The sequence below is a fragment of the Triticum dicoccoides genome, chromosome 1B (genome assembly GCF_002162155.2).
Source record: "Triticum dicoccoides isolate Atlit2015 ecotype Zavitan chromosome 1B, WEW_v2.0, whole genome shotgun sequence".
Taxonomy (NCBI): domain Eukaryota; kingdom Viridiplantae; phylum Streptophyta; class Magnoliopsida; order Poales; family Poaceae; genus Triticum; species Triticum dicoccoides.
Window position 1 is genome coordinate 63714850 of NC_041381.1, and position 7836 is coordinate 63722685.

The following is a 7836-nucleotide window of genomic DNA, read 5'->3' on the forward strand; positions in this document are numbered from 1 at the left end:
TTAACCACCAGAAAGAATCTAAACTCTTAATGTCTCACTTGGTAGGTCGTGTTCCGGTTTTATTTTCGTCCCATCTCACCCGATTATTTTTGGTACCTATTTTGGTACCTTCTCTCACCTCCCAACGGTTCTCTCCTGGACCGTCAAGCGATGCCTCCCGTGGAGATAGCGATGCCTCAGGTAGCGAGCGAGGTCTGCACGTCGAAAAAAAACCTACGAAAGAAAACCAACGAGAAAAAACCCACGAGCGAAGCAACGCACACCCTCTCTCCGCAAACCCTAGCCGCCGTACGAGGGAAGAGATGAGGGATAGCCCGTTGCGTCCAGACGTCTCCGCCGCCGGCCTCTCTACACTCCGCTCCCCAGTCCCCACCTCTTCTGGTACTCCCGCACGGCCGCTCTTCCGCGACGACACCAACCGTCCAGAAGCGGAGTCACCGCCTCGACCCGGGGTCCCCCCGTCCCCGTCGTGCTCGGCGCCACGCCCATCCCGAGGCACCACCCGCTCGTTGTCGGCTCGCCCGAGCCTGCCAAGAAGTCCGCCGTGTCGCGGAGGGGCTCCTGGGGCCGAGAAGCATAGCGGCCCCGGCGATGCCGGGGTGCTCGCATCACCCAAGGTTGACAGGCCCATCGCGCTCAACTTCGAGGAGAGGATGCCCGTCAAGAAGCGGCCCTCGCCAGCGCAGAGCTCGGCGTCGAGGAGAGGTCCATCGCCACTGATGAATATCGTGAGCGAGCGAGCCAGCGGCCGTGCGTGCGTCAGGACACGCTCGTAAGGACCCCCGCCTCCTTCCTTCCTTGTGCTCGGCCATGCCTAGCAGCAAGGAGGAGGATCTACTACCCTACGGAAGGGAAGGAAGAGTCCGCCGGCGAGCGAGGCACGGCCACAGTGTTGGACTCACCGGGGACGGCTGCTCCTCCCGAGGTAACCAACTCCTCCGATCCTCTTCTTCCCCCAATTCTATTTGCATCTGCGTGCGTACGCAACTTCAGTTCTGTACATACATATTCAGTTCAAACTGAACCCCAATCCCAACCCGTTGGCTGAAGCTTCAGTTCTGTACATGCATATTGAGTTCAAACTGAACCCCAACCCAACCCGTTGGCCGAAGCATTTACATGCCTATGTAAACCTGGGAAATGGGAATGCTCCAAAACCTAAATTAAATCAAATCCAAACTGCATATATACCGCTTGTCCGTCAAGTGAAATCCACCAAACCAACTCACTCCAATCCATGACCGACAGTACCAACCCAACCATCTCAAAGTTTTGGTTTTGGACTACTACTACTGAACCCAATTTCCAATCTTAACCTACCCATCAGCCGCACATTAAGCTCTGTACCTATGTTCAGTTTGATCAACCGATTAGCAAATCAGTGAGGGCAGGTTCCAATTTTTACTAGACGGGAAAGCATGCCACGCTGTAATTTTGACCGCTCTACGGTTGGACGACAAACATGGAGGAAACCCTGCTGACGTGCATGCGCTCCTCTGCGCTTGGTGACCAATACATCTGCTCCATCGTGAACATGTGCTTCGTGTCAAACAGGTAGCCGCCAAGGGTGAGCTCGTGCAGCGGTTTAGGTATAGATGTGCATCCCATAAGGGAAGCTACAGTTTCTTTCATAAAACTATTTGTTGTTAGTGCATTGCATATTGAAGTAAACTGGATGGGCTTATCTTGAGTTCTCCATCAAGTTATATTACTTTGACAGGAAAAAGTGCAGAAAGACCATATAAAGTACTCTGGTGAGTCTCTCAATTGAAGTAGATTTTTTTTAGGTGCGTGAAACATGCACAATGATTTGCTCTGTTGAGTGTAAGTTGAACTAGCACTTGAATTATAGCTCATGCCGGTATGCTAATTTTCTCTTTCTCATATCAGCTCTCCTTTTTGTCCATTTTTATTCACTACTACCTGAAGGAAACTGTACTGGATAGCAGCAGTAGAAACTGTACTATGGAAGGTGCTTACTATTTTACCCTTTTTACTTTGAGGTAATTTTTTGTTATTGTTTCCTTTAGTCAAGTGCTATCCTTCACAAAATTGCATTTTTTTGTTCACTGTGCTAGGGAGGGTGAGCGATTCTGGAAAATTCCTTGTGGCCGTGAAAGGCCAGGATGCCATACTGATTGTATTGCAATGAGCGGGCATTATTTAGGCCAAGTGTTTAATATTCAATATTTTATCTTTCCACATCACGGGAATGAGCTCGCGCAAAGCCGAGTAGTGAATCCTGAGAGTGAGGTCAAATGCTGGATGCATATGGGTTTTGTCAACGACAATGGCCAAAAGGCGGCAAAAGTAGACAAAAACTTCTTCACTATCAAAGATGTAAGGGGGGTGAATCTCTTATTTTTTGTTGGCATACTTGCAGTTAAACTATATATCATTTTTTTGTAGTCGAACTTGGTCATCTTATTGTTGTCGCTATAGATTATCTGTACCATCCCATGGCTGTAAGGCTAATCCTGATGCGAACAGACTACATTGTCCAGCAGAAACTAGAGCAACAGTCCAGCAGAAAAGGAAGCAGCCAGAGAAGAAGCAGCAGTAGGAAAAGAAATAGTCCGAGGTTCAGTGGCGCATTCTCCAGTGCTCTGCAGCTTCTTCGCCATTATTGATGGGTGAGCAAGGCAAATCCACTAGCTAAGCTCTCTCTCTCTCTCTCTCTCTCTCTCTCTCTCTCTCTCTCTCTCTCTCTCTCTCAAATGAAACTTACCGGTTCCATCAGATAAGGTGAAATGGGACACAAATTGAAACGACTAAATTTGAACCAGGAATTTCTTGTAATCTTGATCATTTTTTGTGTGCATTCCATGCTCTGTTTTCTGCGCTTTGGAGTTGTGAAACAAGTGTGCGCTCCTTGCTGTTCAAGGAAAGATCTCCTTGTTTTTGTCTAAGGATGTACTTCACTACTATGTAGGCTTCTTGCCGTCTTTGTTGGTTTTAACATGCTTGACGTTTATAGGGCATCTTGAATGTGCATATAGATCACGAATATCAGCTAATTGTCAAGATTACTTAACTGCACCATGTCAATTATCTGGAAAACAAAACATTAATTTCCTTCAAGGTGAAATTCCTTGCAAAATACAGTTGCATGCAAGAATTGCTCTTTAATTTGGAAGTCATTGGTATCTTTTAGAAAGAAGATCTTGATGGTACAGGAAGGTGTGGTTTTTTTGTCGCTTATATGCCGCTGAATATTTGCAACGTTGGCATATTTGGTACTTGCTGTTTTGAGTCCTTATTTGTTCTTGCTTGCTTTCTATTTCATCTCTTATTATGTGACAACTTAAGCTTTTTATTCATGTGGAATCTGAATATGAATACCACAACAGGTGTAAGCTTCATGATGTATGTATCAGCACCACAGAAAACTTTCTGGAGTTTACATAATGATACTCCAATTCAGGAGCTTGCATACTCATTACATTTTTTGTGGAGTGTTGATGAAATTCGGCAAAAACATCTGCCTGTTAATATTTAGAAAAGAGGTTTGAGGTTATCTAGATCTTCAAGTAAGTTAGTTCTCAATCCTATGTCAGACATATAACACATTGCTTCCTCGGAGTCGCTAGAACTGAATTGAACAGTCCGAATAGCAAAGGGAGTTGGTTTCTGATGGTCATCACAATACAGCCAAACAAACTAATAGAACATCTTTGCAGTAGCAGCACGAAGTAAAACATATGATCCATAAACATACATCTCTCTCAGTGTCCGCACTGGCTTCTAGGAGCCGGGAGGGGAGCAGAAGGGTCGGTGGGACGACATCACGACAGAGGCGGCAGATGTCGCCGGGGAATGAGGGCGTGGACCACGCGGTCACAACTCAGAGGCGGGAGGGGAGCTAGGGATAAGTGACAGGGCGACCCGTACGGGGTCACAAGTCGTCGTCAAGCCCGAATCCAGGTACTAACCACGCCAAGTGTTCTCACCGCCGCTCACCAGACCTGGCCGGAGCTTATACCGTGGCTCGCAGGAGAGGGGAGATATTGCAACTTAGGGATGGGAGGGGGCGGTGAGCATGGAGCGGAGGCCACAGATCCAAGCCTAGGAGAGAAAGGAGGCGAGGCGACGCTGTGTCGGGGAGAGGTGGCGGGGGTGGTGGGAAGAGTGAGGCTTGTGCCTGTGTGTTGAGAGAGTGAGAGGAGTGAGTTGTGTTTTTCTTTTGCGGAATAAGATAAGAAGCAAAGGAGAGGTTGGCTGCATTTGATTTTTAGAAAAATCGGCTGTTTTTTATATAGAGGGAAATTCGGTTGTTTTCTCTAGAGAAATGTAACATATTTTTTCTGCTAGAATATCACATACCCTAAATAGTAAATTACCAAGAATAATCATCAAATAGTAATTTATAGATGAGCCTACAATTTATTGAAATTGGGATGCCACTCAATCTACTAAAAAGCACTATGTTACTCATTCAGTTAAAAATGGGCATTGTTCATTTCTAGCCGTTGACCATTGAATATATATTTTAAATTCATGATTTTTAATATATAGTTTCCTAATAACTGTTTATATTTTCCACTTCTATAGGTCATATAAAAACTTATGGATTTGGATGATGCTTCAAAAATGTCGACTGACATGACATAGGCACTGACGTACCGATGATGGGCCGCAAAAGATTTATTTATATATATGTTTAATTTCCAGTGGACGGGTAAATTTATTCTTGTTATTACTATATTGAAGGTAATATTAAGTTATTCAATTGCAGATGTGTCTGCCTATTTTATTTGTGATTTTATGCCCTTGTGAAACGGTAAAGAATTGCTTCCTTTGATTTGCACGATGAGTATTCTCTGTTGCACATTCTTAGACCTTCATTGTGAAATATTCATGCTAACTACATACATTGCTTCTGTAGGATGATTATTATCATGGGAATGAAGCTGAAAAATCATTGTTGATATTGTGTGAGAAAATCTTAAGCGGATCAAGTAGAAATCTTAATTCGTAACAAATTATTAGTGCGCTCATGGTTTTCTATGTACATATCATCAAATTATATTTTTTTTCATCAACTTACATTGCAAGTGAAGTGGATTTCAATTATTACCCGATTTTTACTGGCTATCTTCTGTATGTATGTGAAGTTTAAGATGCATTATGTTATATCATATATACAACTTCAGTAGAAGATTTCAAATGCCCGTGGCAACGCATGGGCATTCTACTAGATACAGACTCTCTCAATTGTGTAGATAGGTCATCAAGTAATGGTTAGCAGTTCATGCTTCTGCTTCACCTTTTAGTTAATTATCCGCTTTTAAGTATTTGTTGCCGAAGTGAGCATCAAATTGCTTCATTCGCTTTTGTTATAACGCACGGGCATTTTGTAACATCTTGCCGAAGTGAGCATTTTGTAGAGATTATCCGATTTCAAGTATTTTATTTAATGTGTCTATCTCTGGTTGTGATCCTAGAAGGCAGTAAATGTGTACTTGTGTTTTGCTAATGCAACAGAGTATCTATGAGATTAGTAATTCTCTGTATAACATGGAAATTCTTCAGAACTGTAATTTTGAATGAAGCTATTTTCTGATATTTGAATCTTGCCAAAAATTAACATGAGTGATATAACCCATATAACAAAACAGATGAGAGTTGTCTTTGCAAGTTGCACTGCAAAGATTGCTTTTTACTGAAGTTATCTTTGGCGGTGTACAACTTAAAACTTGATTGATACTTTTCATTTCACATTGATGTGCTCTCCAGTGAGAACATTTTTTTGAGTGAACCTGTTTCATTAGACATGCCCTTTTATTTTGTGGGAAGTTGTTCAGACTTTTATTTGATTATTTATTTCAGTTGTGTAAAAATGGAGTATGAGTAATGCTTGGTTCCATGCAGGAAGAAGGGAGGAAGAGAAGCAAATTATAACACAGTTTAGTTCATGGTCTAGGAGCAAGGAAAGTACACATCCATCGTTGTGATATTGATAGGCATAATACTACATACAGACTCTCTCAATTGTCTAGATAGGTCATCAAGTAACGGTTAGCAGTTCATGCTTCTGCTTCACCTTTTAATTAATTATCCGCTTTTAAGTATTTGTTGCTGAAGTGAGCATCAAATTGCAGGAATTTTGTAATTCATCAGTAGAATTATCCGCTTCATTCGCTTTTGTTATAACGCACGGGCATTTTGTAACATCTTGCCGAAGTGAGCATTTTGTAGAGATTATCCGATTTTAAGTATTTTATTTAATTTGTCTATCTCCGGTTGTGATCCTAGAAGGCAGTAAATGTGCACTTGTGTTTTGCTAATGCAACAAAGTATCTATGACATTAGTAATTCTCTGTATAAGATGGAAATTCTTCAGAACTGTAATTTTGAATGAAGCTATTTTCTGATATTTGAATCTTGCCAAAAATGAACATGAGTGATATAACCCATATAACAAAACAGATGATAGTTGTCTTTGCAAGTTGCACTGCAAAGATTGCTTTTTAGTGAAGTTATCCTTGGCGGTGTTAGATAAGTATTAATGCGACTGTTTACTTGGTTAAGATTACATTCACGTTATTTCTTCTAACCTTCTAATCTCTATACACAGCTAGCTACAGCTTGGGACAACTGCTAGAAGAATGAACGGTTGATTCCTCTACAGCAACGCCTGAGGTCAGGTTCTATGCGAGTGCAGCAGTGCTGGCGGTGTCGGCCATGGTGGTAGCATGTGCACTTGCCGAGGGTGGATGAGGCTTTGATGATGGCGCTAGCAAAGAAGGCATGGAGCAAATGGAGACGGGGTTCCTTTGTGACAACGTATGGGAGGCTGATGGGTTCCCTTGGAAGTTGGAACAATGCGATGTTGCCGAGACAGCACACTGGGTTCCAATTCCAGTTGGACGAATAGTATGTACGTGATTCATTCACTCTTTTGATCATTCCTTATTGCACGTACTGCAGTTGGAGGATATACCAATATAATGGATGGATCTACTAAATATTAACATGTCAAGTACGACAGTACATGCCAACTAACTGAGCTATATATGGTGTGACACTGACGATCTACGCGCTTCCTCCCTAAGTGTTGTTTGCTGACTGCCGGGCCTTCCGTCGGATGTTGTGCGCAGATAATTTTGTGGGAAGTCTTACCGTCCCTATTTCATAGAAAAAAAATCCAGGTATGTTATTTTCTGTATTTTCAAAAAAATGATAATGATATGAAGCTTAGAAGTCGTGTGTCATGCTTTGGAAATAAAACTTACAACCCCCATAGTTCAGGACCTTACTGAACTTTGCGTGTCATGTATTTATAACCGCATTTGTTTCTCAAGCTTTAGTTATTAAACTTTTCTCTAAAACTGCAGAGTAACCGTTCTGAATACTGAACTTTGCATTGCATGTGTTAATCTTAAAAAACACAAATTTGAGAAATATCAAATGGAAGTTCACAACTAATAGAAAAGTTTAGCTCTTACAAGATGGTAGGGATTTCAAAAGTTTTAGCTTCATCTTTTGTTATTACACCATATGTTATGTCAGTAAATTGAGTTATATGATGAGCATGGTCTTATCTGTTCAGGTTGCTGAGTTTTGGCCTTAAGGTGCAGCATTGATAAGGAAATTATGCATCTGTTGAGGTTACTGATATTTAACCATCTCATGTCTATCAATAGTGCATACATTATGGTTGATAAAAATATCTTGCCATGTCAAATGCATAATGTTGTAATTCCTTCATTCCATAATGTAGTGCACCCGCGCTTTTTTAGATAAAGTTTGACCATAAATTTAACTAACGTGGTTAAATTTATGGTCAAACCTAAATCTCGAAAAGCGCTGGCGCACTACGTTACGGAATGGAGG

At 41.9% G+C, this 7836-nt stretch overlaps 1 long non-coding RNA gene across 3 annotated transcripts; it reads left to right on the forward strand.

Moving 5' to 3' along the window:
* Positions 1-277: 277 nt before the first annotated feature.
* Positions 278-4904, forward strand: LOC119319181. 3 transcript variants are annotated; one of them, XR_005154381.1, is made up of 4 exons: positions 278-925; positions 1891-1972; positions 2079-2340; positions 2491-2821. It is a non-coding gene; the product is annotated as an uncharacterized LOC119319181 (long non-coding RNA). The 3 variants fall into 3 exon arrangements; XR_005154379.1 differs by lacking the exon at positions 278-925 and adding an exon at positions 4552-4904 and having other exon boundaries at positions 1115-1972; positions 2491-2633; XR_005154378.1 differs by lacking the exon at positions 278-925 and having other exon boundaries at positions 1115-1972.
* The last annotated feature ends 2932 nt before the right edge of the window (positions 4905-7836 follow it).